The sequence below is a fragment of the Giraffa tippelskirchi genome, chromosome 6, assembly GCF_054371585.1.
Source record: "Giraffa tippelskirchi isolate mGirTip1 chromosome 6, T2T-mGirTip1v1.2.pri, whole genome shotgun sequence".
Lineage (NCBI taxonomy): Eukaryota > Metazoa > Chordata > Mammalia > Artiodactyla > Giraffidae > Giraffa > Giraffa tippelskirchi.
In genome coordinates, this window is record NC_137280.1 from 1442079 (window position 1) to 1454056 (window position 11978).

The window sequence follows — 11978 nt, forward strand, 5'->3', positions numbered from 1 at the left end:
CACCAGGGAAGCCCTCATGCCAGCTTTCTGAACCATTTTCTTTCTTTTAGGCATCAACCCCGGGATTTTATCTCATTTTCATGAAGGAACAAATATTTATTTGTGTAAGTGATGATAATGTGATGAGAGATGGATAAATGGTGTGTAATTCTGCCTCATGGTTTCTTCATTACCCCATTATTTGTCAAAATATCACCATGTTCGGAGAAGGAGATGGCAACCCACTCCAATGTTCTTGCCTGGAGAATCCCATGGACAGAAGAGCCTGGCAGGCTACCGTCCGTGGGGTGACGAAGAGTCGGACAGGACTGAGTGACTCACACACACACACACACATACACACACCATGTACAAAGCAGCAGGCTTTCCATTTTTGTTGCTTCTTTCTAACTGCAGTGAGCACCGTGCCATTCCATTGTAGTTACACACGTATAAGACTGTGACTCCTTAAACTCAGTTCTCAGGTAGAGCTGTTCCATTTTGGGGTGTGGAGTCTGACAAATGTGAGTGTTATCACTCACTAACATTGTGACAAGGGCTAATCAGTTAATAGTGTCATCTCCAGTTTGCATATGCAGGTTGGAAGATGATCCTAAGTAATAAGAGATCCTCAATGGGCCAATATGAGGTTATATTCAAGGGTAGAACTTCTGTATCCTGCATAAATCTCAGGATTAATATGGCCCAATCTCAACTAAATGTGGCAGTCAAAGGAAGCATTTGGTTATAAAAATCATCACTGAAATAAATCAATGTATACCATTTATCTCTTAGGGAAATTTAGTCAATAATGCTGGGCAAAATATTTTTAAATGCCCTTTTTTCTTCCCTTCTATTCTCCTATCTTATAGTTGCTCTAAAAGAAATCTCTCTCTCTCTTTCTCTTTCTGCCATTTTGCCAGATTTTTGTTTTCTTTCATGTATGTCTCTCTCAGCTCTAATCTGTAGATTGGGCTTAGCTTCACTGGTATTTTAGTTTGAGTTTCATTCTCTGCCTTGCCTATTCCCTGTATTCTCAACAGCCATGGAGAGCCTGAAGAATGACTCTCTTTCCTTTCCTCCCACGCCTGCAGTCCTATCTCCTTTTCTTACTTTCCTAATCATGCTCTTAGAAAAAATTTAAAAAAGAATCAAATTGACTAAGATAGAGCAGGGGAGGGTGAAGCTGATCAGCTCATACAAAATCCTGTATGTATGGGCTTAGTCAGTTCAGTCGCTCAGTCGTGTCCGACTCTTTGCAACCCCATGAACCACAGAACGCCAGGCCTCCCTGTCCTTCACAAACTCCCGGAGTTTACCCAATCTCATGTCCATTGAGTTGGTGATGCCATCCAACCATCTCATCCTCTGTCATCCCCTTCTCCTCCCGCCTTCAATCTTTCCCAGCATCAGGGTCTTTTCCAATGAGCTGGCTCTTAGCATCAGGTGGCCAAAGTATTGGAGTTTCAGCTTCAGCATCAGTCCTTCCAGTGAATATTCAGGACTGATTTCCTTTAGGATGGACTGGTTGGATCTCCTTGCAGTCCAAGGGACTCTCAAGAGTCTTCTCCGACACCACAGTTCAAAAGCATCAATTCTTCGGCCCCCAAAGAATGTTCAAACTACTGTACAATTGGGCTCATTTCACATGCTAGCAAGGTTATGCTCAAAATCCTTCAAGCTAGGCTTCAGCAGGACATGAAATGGAATATTATTCAGCCATAAAAGGAAGACTCACCATGTGCAACAACGTGAATGAATTTTGAGGACATAATGCTAAGTGGAATAAGACTGGATCCATCCTTACAGCTGGCCTTTTGAGTATGGAAACCTCCCTAGGGGTTTTACTCATCTTTGTGATCATGGCATCTGGTCCCAACACTTCATGGCAAATAGATGGGGAAACAATGGAAACAGTGACAGACTTTATTTTTTTGGGCTCCAAAATCACTGCAGATGGTGACTGCAGCCAAGAAACTAAAATACACTTGCTCATTGGAAGAAAAGTTATGACTAACCTAGACAGCATATTAAAAAGCAGAGACATTACTTTGTCAACAAAGTTTCATGTAGTCAAAAGAAAACAGGAAGAAAGAAAGAAAGTGAAGTCGCTCAGTGGTGTCCGACTCTTTGCGACCCCATAGACTGTAGCCCACCAGGCTCCTGTGTCCATGGGATTTTCCAGGCAAGAATACTGGAGTGGTTGCCATTTCTTTCTCCAGGGGATCTTCCCGACCCAGGGGTCCGCTTTGTAGGCAGACACTTTTACCATCTGAGCCACGAGGGAAGTCAGTCAAAGCTATGGTTTTTCCAGTCATGGTATGGTTTTTCCATCTAGTCAAAGCTATGGTTTTTCCAGTAGTCATGTATGGATGTGAGAGTTGGACTATAAAGAAAGCTGAGTGCTGAAGAATTGATGCTTCTTTAATTCTTCAATGCTTCTTCTGAACTGTGGTGTTGGAGAAGACTCTTGAGAGTCCCTTGGACTGCAAGGAGATCCAACCAGTCCATCCTAAAGATTAGTCCTGAATATTCATTGGAAGGACCGAGGCTGAAGCTGAAACTCCAATACTTTGGCCACCAGATGTGAAGAACTGGTTCATTGGAAAAGACCCTGATGCTGAGAAAGACTGAAGGTGGGAGGAGAAGGGGACGACAGAGGATGAAATGGTTGGATGACCTCACTGACTCAATGGACATGAGTTTGAGTAAACTCCGGGAGTTGGTGATGGACAGGGAGGCCTGGTGTGCTGCAGTCCATGGGGTTGCAAAGAGTCGACACCACTGAGTGACTGAATTGAACTGAACTGTGTTCCCAGTACATAGACACACTTAATATTGTTGAATGCGTACATGACCGAATGAATGAATCTGACTTTTACTAAGATTTCTACCACCCATTTTCTACTGGATGCTACCTACTTGTTGACAATCCCTGTATCTGCAATAGATGCCTGCTTATTCAGTATCCCCAGCAGCTATTCTAGATCTTTCACACCCCCGCTCATACCCTGTGCCCTCTTCCCACCACCATCATCCCTCTTTCAGTCAACCCGTTCTCTCTTCCCAGCTTGCTGGTGAGAACAAGCTTTGCACGCAACCATTTAAGGTTATGCCTCACAGTCCCCAGCTCCTCCCTGGAGTTTGCTGCTAACAGAGACCTTTTCCAAATCTCACTATTATGATTAAGGGCACACTTTTTCCTACCGAATGTCTAAAACATATTTTGAACCACATGGAACTGTTTTTAAACCCAATGTTTTCTCAAGAAGCCCTGATTCCCCTTCATGTTACCAGTCTCCAGAGTTTGTTTTATGAGAAATCAAAGAAAAAGGAAAATTTATGTAGATGTGTCAACCAGTTTTAGGCTAAAAATAGTTACTTCTAGAAGCCTATCAATTTTAAAACTAGGCTATTCCACATCAAGAAATCTCGCTTATTTTTTCTGAGCTCTAGATAACCTCCATTTTCCTAATAAACTTCAGCAGGACAGAAGTCAGACGGCGTCTGGGCCGCCTGACGGCTCAGGGGTCACGTGTCCTCCTGCTGACACAGGAGACATGGGTTCGATCCCCTGGAGGAGGAAATGGCAACCCACTCCGGTATTCTTGCCTGGGAAATTCCATGGAGAGAGGAGCCTGGCGGGCTACGGCTCATGGGGTCGCAAAGGGACACGACTTAGCGACTGAACAACAAGATGGCTTCCGCGGACAGACACAGAGGATCCGCTCCGCAGAGCTCAGGTTAGCTATGCGACTGGCTTTCTTTGGGTGAAAGATTGCTGATAGGCAATCAGGTTCCCTGGGCCCATGTCAGAATGGAGGAGTTTTGAGCTGATTCAAGATAGAAAAATGCATTTAGCCAGTTTGCATAGGAATTATTGTCAAAAGACTTTGAGGGGAATTATTTGAGCTCGGGCCCTTTAAGTATCTCATGTCTGGTTCTCCAGCAGCAGGAATTGGTGTGACCAATAAAGGTGATTTATTGAAGGAGCACCTTTCAGGAGGATCCTATTAAAACAAAAAAAAACCAAGGGAAGAAGGAAGGAGCCGAGATAAACTATCGAAGTTTAATAAAGTCTGGTCTCGGCGTCCCCCACGGGGCCCTCAGAACATCAGAGAGGCTCCATAGTAGAGCCAAGGCCAGTCTTCCGTACTTCTGTGTCAACCAGGAAGGTGTGTACCTTCCCGGACTAGATGACTTTCCTTGCCTGAGTTGGGGGCAGGCAGCTGTGAGCTGCCAACAGTGACTACTCAGAGCAGCTGGGGAGGGGTACACAGGAAAACAGAAACCAATGTGTTTTGACCACCTTCTGCCAGGCACTCCACTTGGTGCTTTGCATATGTGGTCTTGTGTAATCTTTCTAAACCTGTTATATCCCCATTCTGTAAATAGTCAGCTGAGGTTCACATTTATTCTAGGCTCTGTAGTGGATGTTGTTGTCCAGTCGCCAAGGTGTGTCTGACTCTTCGAGACCCCATGGACTGCAGCACGCCAGGCCTCCCTGTGCCTCACCATCTCCTGGAGTTTGCCCAAGTTCATGTCCATTGAATCAGTGATACCACGCAACAACTCATCCTCTGTCGCCCTCTTCTCCTTCTGCCCTCAATCTTTCCCAGCATCAGGGTCGTGGACGTAGTGGGTGACCACATCTGGGGTTGTAGCGGATGACCACAACCCAAGTTCAAGTTCTGTTATCTTTGACTGGGTTCAAAGCCATTTGTGTCAGAAATAGAGTCAATATGTTGAGAATATATTCCCAGCGTATCATGAAAGGTACAGCATTAATTGAAAATCTAAAATCTGTAAATAGCAAAACTTCTAGACTTTCTGTAATGTTGTTTTATTATTTTTTGACATTTAAAACTATCTATCTTTAAAATGAAAGCTATCACAGGGATTTCAGAAACTAAGCCTTAATTCTGTATTTGCTAAGTGCATGATCTTTGGCAAGTTACCTAACTATTGGCAGTCTGGGTTTCTTGATCTGTAAAATAAGACTTCTGATAATATCACCCAATTAAGGTCATTATGCAGCATTATTTATTATCTAATTTAGATAGTATACATGTAAAGAACTTTGCAAACTAAATATCATGCTCTGAATGATAGTTTTACTGATAATGAAATTTTGTGTTCATACAGCTTTGCAAATATTTTTTATATTTCATAGTGCTCATATTTATTCTGTCTAAATGCCCAAATGCTACTGAATTGATATATTGCAAGTCATTTAGGATGTGGATTTAAGTGACTTAAGTCACCCAGGAAGTATTGGCAGTTAAGAATATGAACATGGTTCTCTTTGACCTCAAAGCTTATGTGATTAGAAATGGAAATAACTGGTGTGTTTATCCAAAATCTCACAAGGAAAATTAAAAATGAAAGTCAACTCTGCAAGGATAGAGCATTAATGGCTTTAATCTAAAACTGTCCATGTTCTCAGCTAAGGAAAGAAAATTGTGTACGTGTGTGTGTGTGTATGTGTGTGCATTGAGTGTAGGAAGGAAAAGTGTATAAAAATAAGTTCTTCCGTGGAGTAGATGACCAAGGAAAAAGGGACAAGTGCAGTTTTCATTTGGAATCAAGTCTTCGGGCAGCTGTAGCTCAGCGTTTAAGGAGCCTCCCCTTTGGCAAATAAGGAGGCATGCTGGCTTGTTCACGCCAGGGCTGGTCCAGAGTCACGTGCTCACCTGGGCTGTACGGCTGGTGATGTGGAACCCCTTTGAAATAAGATTTGTTCCCCTTCAACTGTTATTCTATTATATTCTTAGGAACTTTTTTCTCTCCCAGAAAGCCACAGCCTTGAGTTTTGCTTCAATAATACAGACCGACTTGGCAATGGAAGAAGGCAGACTGTTGCTACAGATTCAATAGGAAATGGTTATAAAAAGGGCTTCAGACCTTTGAGGAAACTGATCTTTCACTTTGGTCTGTTCTCCAAAGAGAAAGAAAATGCCATCTCCTTGGAATGGGGGATGTGAGATCTATTTTCCTTCTCTAGATTGTGTTTAGAAGCCGTGGGGCAGCCTTTCACCCGCCCAACGCCCGGCGTTGCCGGAGCAGGGTGCCCAGCGTTGGCGCGGCAGGCTTCGGCCTTGCCGCTTCTCTTCTCTGCAGTCTCCAGCGTGACCCAGTTCCACCTTCTTTTCTCAAATGAGTGATAAAGGGAACATGACCAGTAATGGGACAGTTTAAAATCACGTGCAATGAGAAGACCTCAGCATCTCACCTGGGGTAAGCCTGCCCAAGGTGGAAAACTGGCTTCTAACCATGAGGACACAGTACTGTGCTCAGTCGCTCAGTCGTGTCCAACTCTGCGATGCCACGGACCGTAGCCCACCAGGCTCCTCCATCCATGGGATTTCCCAGGCAAGACTACTGGAGCGGGTTGCCATTTCCTTCTCCCAGGGATCTTCCCGACCCAGGGATCAAACCTGAGTCTCCTGGGTTTCTCGCATTGGCAAGCAGATTCTTTACTGCTGAGCCACCTGGGAAGCCCAACCACTGGATTAGGAAGCCTGAAAATCTTAACCTTTTGCTTGAACCAGTGAACCAGGGAAGTTACTCAGTTGTGTCTGACTCTTAGTGACCCATGGACTGTAGCCTACCAGGCTCCTTCATCCATGAATTTTCCAGGCAAGAGTACTGGAGTGGGTTGCCATTTCCTTCTCCTGGGGATCTTCCTGACCTGGGGATCGAACCCAGGTCTCCCGCATTGCAGGCAGACGCTTTACTGTCTAAGCTACCAGGGAAGCCCTTTTGCTTAGGTTTGTCATATTCAACAGATCTCCAGGTAGGGTTACTAATGTAATATGGGTATACCTTGACATGAATAGGCTCATTTTTTTCAGGGGTGAAAAGTGAAAGTGTTAGTTGCTCAGTCTTGTCTGACTCTGCGGCGACCCCATGAACTGTAGCCTGCCAGGTTCCTCACTCCATGGAATTCTTGGGGTTTCCCTGGTGGCTCAGATGGTGAAGAATCTGTCTGCAATTCAGGAAACCTGAGTTTGATCCCTGGGTTAGGAGGATCTCCTGGGGAAGGGAATGGCAACCCACCTCACTATTCTTGCCTGGAGAATTCTATGGACTGAGGAACTGGGCAGGCTATAGTGCATGGGGTCACAAAGAGTTGGACACGACTGAGTGACTAACACTTTCACTTGGGGCTTCCCTGGTGGCTTAGACGGTAAAAAATCTGCCTTCAGTGTGGGAGACCCAGGTTCAATCCCTGGGCTAGGAAGATCCCCTGGAGAAGGGCATGGCTACCCCACTCCAGTATTCTTGCCTGGGGAATTTCCATGGACAGAGGCTACAGTCCATGGGGTCCCAAAGAGTCGGATGCCACTGAGTGACCAACATTTTTTTCAGATGAGGTAACTTGATCCCAGATGGTTTTAAAAGTTTCCCAAGAACGCATTTTCCAGATTTCTGGCCCCAGTGACACCTAGGCCCAGGGTCCTTCCTCCGTCTCAGATTTCTCTCTTCCCCAGGCCCCCATTACTGTCATGCCAGTGACCTGTGAAAAGGGTCTCCAAGTCAGCTCTTTTCCATGACTTTTTTCCCCAGCTAAATTTCCCTGTCAGTGGCTTACAACTTGGCAGGTCCCCAGGGGATTCTTCTGTGGGGCTGGAGGTGTGGGTGATGGTGAGTCCAGGGTGTGCACGGGTTAACTCTTTGGATGGACTGTTTAACAGGCTCTTTGGATAACAGCAGTCTTTGGCCTCAGGAGCTTCCAAGCAAAGGAAGGAAACGGCATGAACTTCAAAAGAGCTCCTGCCCAGAGTGGGTGCCACAGGTACTGATTGTTTATTAGTACTTTAATAGCTGCAAATTAATCTCAAACAGACACAGAGGCCAAGACTAGTTAGAGGTTCAGGGACAGCCTGCTTCACCCTAGTTTCCTGGAAATTTAGAACATTTTCCAGTTTTAGCTCAGAAGTTTGGGATCAGTCTGGAGGTTATGGTTATTTTCAAACCTTTAAACAGACCTGAGCTTGTTCTTGGGTCTTTTCCTTGATCAAGTTAGTGTTATTTTATTTATGTCTCGTATGTTTTATACATTTTTGCTTTAAATTCATTTTTCTACTTTCTTATCTTTTTTAAAAGGCAACTTAACTGGTATCGTTTACATATAATAAATGCACCATTAAAGTGCAGTTCGATGAGATTTTAGAAATGTACACACCCATAGCCATCACCTCGGTTAAAACACAGGGTATTTTCACTCACCCAGAAAGTTCTCTTATATTCTTTTGCAGTCATTCCCTCCTTATCCAGGGCACTCACTATAAAATTTCTATCACCGTTACTTTGGCCTGTTCTCAAAGTTGATTCAAATAGAATCACACATTATGAGCTCTCAGGTCTATTTTCTTTTACTCATATTTTTTTTTGAGATCATCCATATTTTTGCATCTGTCAGTAGTTAAGTATTATTCTTTCCCTAACTTCAACATAATATTTTTTAGATTGAAGCATAGTTGATTGACAATGTTGTGTTAGTTTCTGCTGTACAGCAAAGTGATTCAGTTTTATCTACTTTATTTTTTATATCCTTTTCCATTGTGGTTTATCACAGGATATTGAATATGCTTCCTTGTGCGGCACAGTAGGACCTGTTGCATCTCCATCCTGTAGCTAACGATCTGTATCTGTTAACCCCAGACTCCTCCTCAGCCCCGCCCCACCGTCCTCTCCCTTGGCATCACAAGTCTGTGTCTGTGAGCATGACAGAACTTAATTCTAAGCTTATATAATTTATTAAATGTTGAAACAATTTATACTTATTGAAAGTTGGTAAAAATATTACATCCAGATTCTCCTTATGGTAACATCTAGGAAATAAATGTATTTCTACTGACCCATCTATACACACACCTCTGTTCATTTCTGTGTTGATTAATCTGTATATGCACGTGCACAGAAACATAAGCAGACACACAGATTCTCGCGTGCACACACATGAGGAGAAGCTTGAAGTCTCGTTGACACCTCTGATTCCAACCCAGCGGTCTCCAGGGTTCATTCTAACATCTCCCCTTTGTTAATTTGCAACTTCTTTTCTCTGACAGTGAGAAGCCTGTGTCTCATCATCGACAGTTTATTGACTAAACTGTTCAATCTCAGTCTACATGTAAAGTTGTTTCAGAAGAGTTGTTCATATCCCTGTAAGAAACAGAAATTTCAACTAGAGTACAGAGTGCAGTTTCAACTATACACTGTATACGTGCAATATATAGTCAAAAGTTTCTTTTTCTACAGGTGCGTCAAGAAGTGATTCCTCCCAGACCCGCTTTTTTACAAAGATATTTAGACCAGTGTATTTCTTCCCCTTCCCCTCCAGCGGGGTTATGCCGTTCATCTGTAACAAAGTTAAATTCACTTGTTGCCGTCTACATTTAATCTTCCTTCCTCCCCACTGTCCTGGTTGAGTGTTCACATTTTGCATATGGTAAAAATGAGTTTACAGGTCTAGTTCTACGAGGTTTTAAAAGTGTAGAGAGTCATGTGTCCACCACCACAGCAATATTATCTTAGTAGTTATGTCACACTAGTAGTTCATTATTTTTTAGTAATATTCCATTGAAAAAATATACCATAATTTATTTATCTATTTAGAGAAATTTATTTATCCATCTAGAGATGGTTAGATGGCATCACCAACTCAAAGGCCATGAGTCTGAGCAAACTCTAGGAGATAGTGAAGGACAGGGAAGCCTGGCATGCTGTGGTCCATGGGGTCACAGAGTCAAACACAGCTTAGCAACTGAACAACAACAATTTAACCATTTACTTGTTGCTGGACGCTTGGTTTGTCTCACCCAGGCTTGGCCATTCTAGATATAGTTGCAGTAAACATTCTGATACAAGCCTTTCTGTGGACACAAGCTTTTTGTTTATTTTGGTTAGATACCTAGAAGTGGAGTTGCCAGACCATAAGGAAAGAGGATGTCTACTTTTTAAAAAAAAATCTACTAAAATCTTTCCCAAAGTGCTTGTACAATTTTATGTTAACTAGTGATGACGAATGAACATTCCAGTTCCTCCACATTCTCATCATTGTGCTCTATAAGGTTTTAATTTTAGCCATTCTAAAGTTGACACTATGTCACATGGTTTTAATTTGCATCTCCTGCTGGCCAGTGATGGCGAGCACACTTTGATGGCTATTGGCCTGTACCCACCGTCACACCTACCGAGTCACTTGCCTTATTCATACACTGAGAAATATACACAGGCATTGGATACAGGACGCGGACATGGCTGAGAGTCCATGATTCTGCTTGTCACACGTGGTATGGATGTCCCAGTGTGCTACCCGTGCACTTGTTGGTGACCATGGAGGCTGCTCCCGGTTTCTGACTGTTGCGTGTAAAGCGTCTGTGCACACCTGGGTGCTGGCCTCGGCACGCTCAGGTTTCCTGTCTCCGGGTAGATGACTAGGGCTGTAGTAACTGGGCTGTGACCCCTCGGGTATTCAAGGGCGTTTCATTCCCCGTGGGTTAGGTCTCACGGTAGAGAGTTGACTGTGGCTGACACTCATGATGTGTTTGTGTACCTTTCACCCTGGGTTTCCCAGCTGGCTCTGGAGGTAAAGAACCTGCCTGCCAGTGCAGGAGATACGAGACTTGGGTTCCATCTGTGGGTCGGGAAGGTCCCCTGGAGGAGGGCATGGCAACCCGCTCCAGGATTCTTGCCTGGAGAATCTCGTGGACAGAGGAGCCTGGGGGGCTACAGTCCACGGGGTCGCAGAGTCAGACACGATGGAAGCGACTAGGCATGCACCTTTTACCCTAGCTTTATTTAAACAGTTTATATCCAGCTGTTTTATCTTTTGTGTCTGACAGTTCTCAGATCTGAAGTCCTAAGGTGTCTAAATTGTTGCTTCCTGTAACTTTCACTGGTGGTGGCTTATCATGTGTTTGGTGACCTTTGATTATAAGCTCACAGACGGTTGACTTTAATTTGTGGGCACCCCAAGGTCTAAATTAAGAATGCTGTCCTTCAGAGATTTCTATTTGCTCTGGCTTGAAGGCTTCCAGCTGGGAGCCACTTTACCCCCCGCGCATGGTCCCTGGTAAATGCAGATTCTAAGGTCCACCTTTCCTATCCTCCTGTTCCAAAGCTAGTCTTCTGATTTATTGAACACGCTGAATACAATGTACGGAATACACTGAACATGCATCCTGAAGAAAACCTCAGGATTTACTAGTTGGTCCCTCAGCCATCATACCTCTTTTTTAAAGAGACCTTGGGGATTCTTCTTCCATTTAGAAAGCACGTTTTTATGCAGGATTGACTGTTTTGTTTAGAATAGGCCATCAATAGTAGAAACTTATGCGTTCTTTTAAATTTTTTTGTATATGCTCTTCCTAAATTGGCTTAGTCTGGACTTCCCTGCCGGTCCAGTCGTTGAGACTCCAAGCTCCCAAAGCAGGGGGCATGGGTTTGATCCCTGGTCATCGAACTAAGATCCCGCATGCCACACAGCATGGCCAAAAACACCCCCCAAACCCTAAACGGGCTTTCTCCTCCCCTAAGTCTAGCTAACTCTAGTGATTCAACGCAGTTGTTTCCAACTTCCTGCATTGCTGCCTTATTTGCATACTTATTCTTCTGTTCTGTTACTTCTTTAAAATGCCCAGTTACTTTTTTTCACCTCAGTTATAAATAGACAAACTAGCTACGTACCAACTCTTAGTTACTTTTCCTCTACCTACGTACACCTCAGCACAATCCCTGCCTCCTAATAAATGCTGGTTGAAAATGTTCTATCTTCCATATTTTCTGTCAAAGTGGTTTGTGTCGAGTTGGAGATAATGTTTGTTTAGTGAAGAATTTGCTGGAGGTAGAGGGAAGATGGGGAGTTGAGTTTTCTTAGCAAACATTCCAAATGTGACTGTTGGCGGAAGGATTTCTGAGTGGTGTGAAGAATGGAGATAAGGGGTAGGAAGTTTAAATGTTAATTTTCTTTCAAAAGTCATGCATAGCTAAAA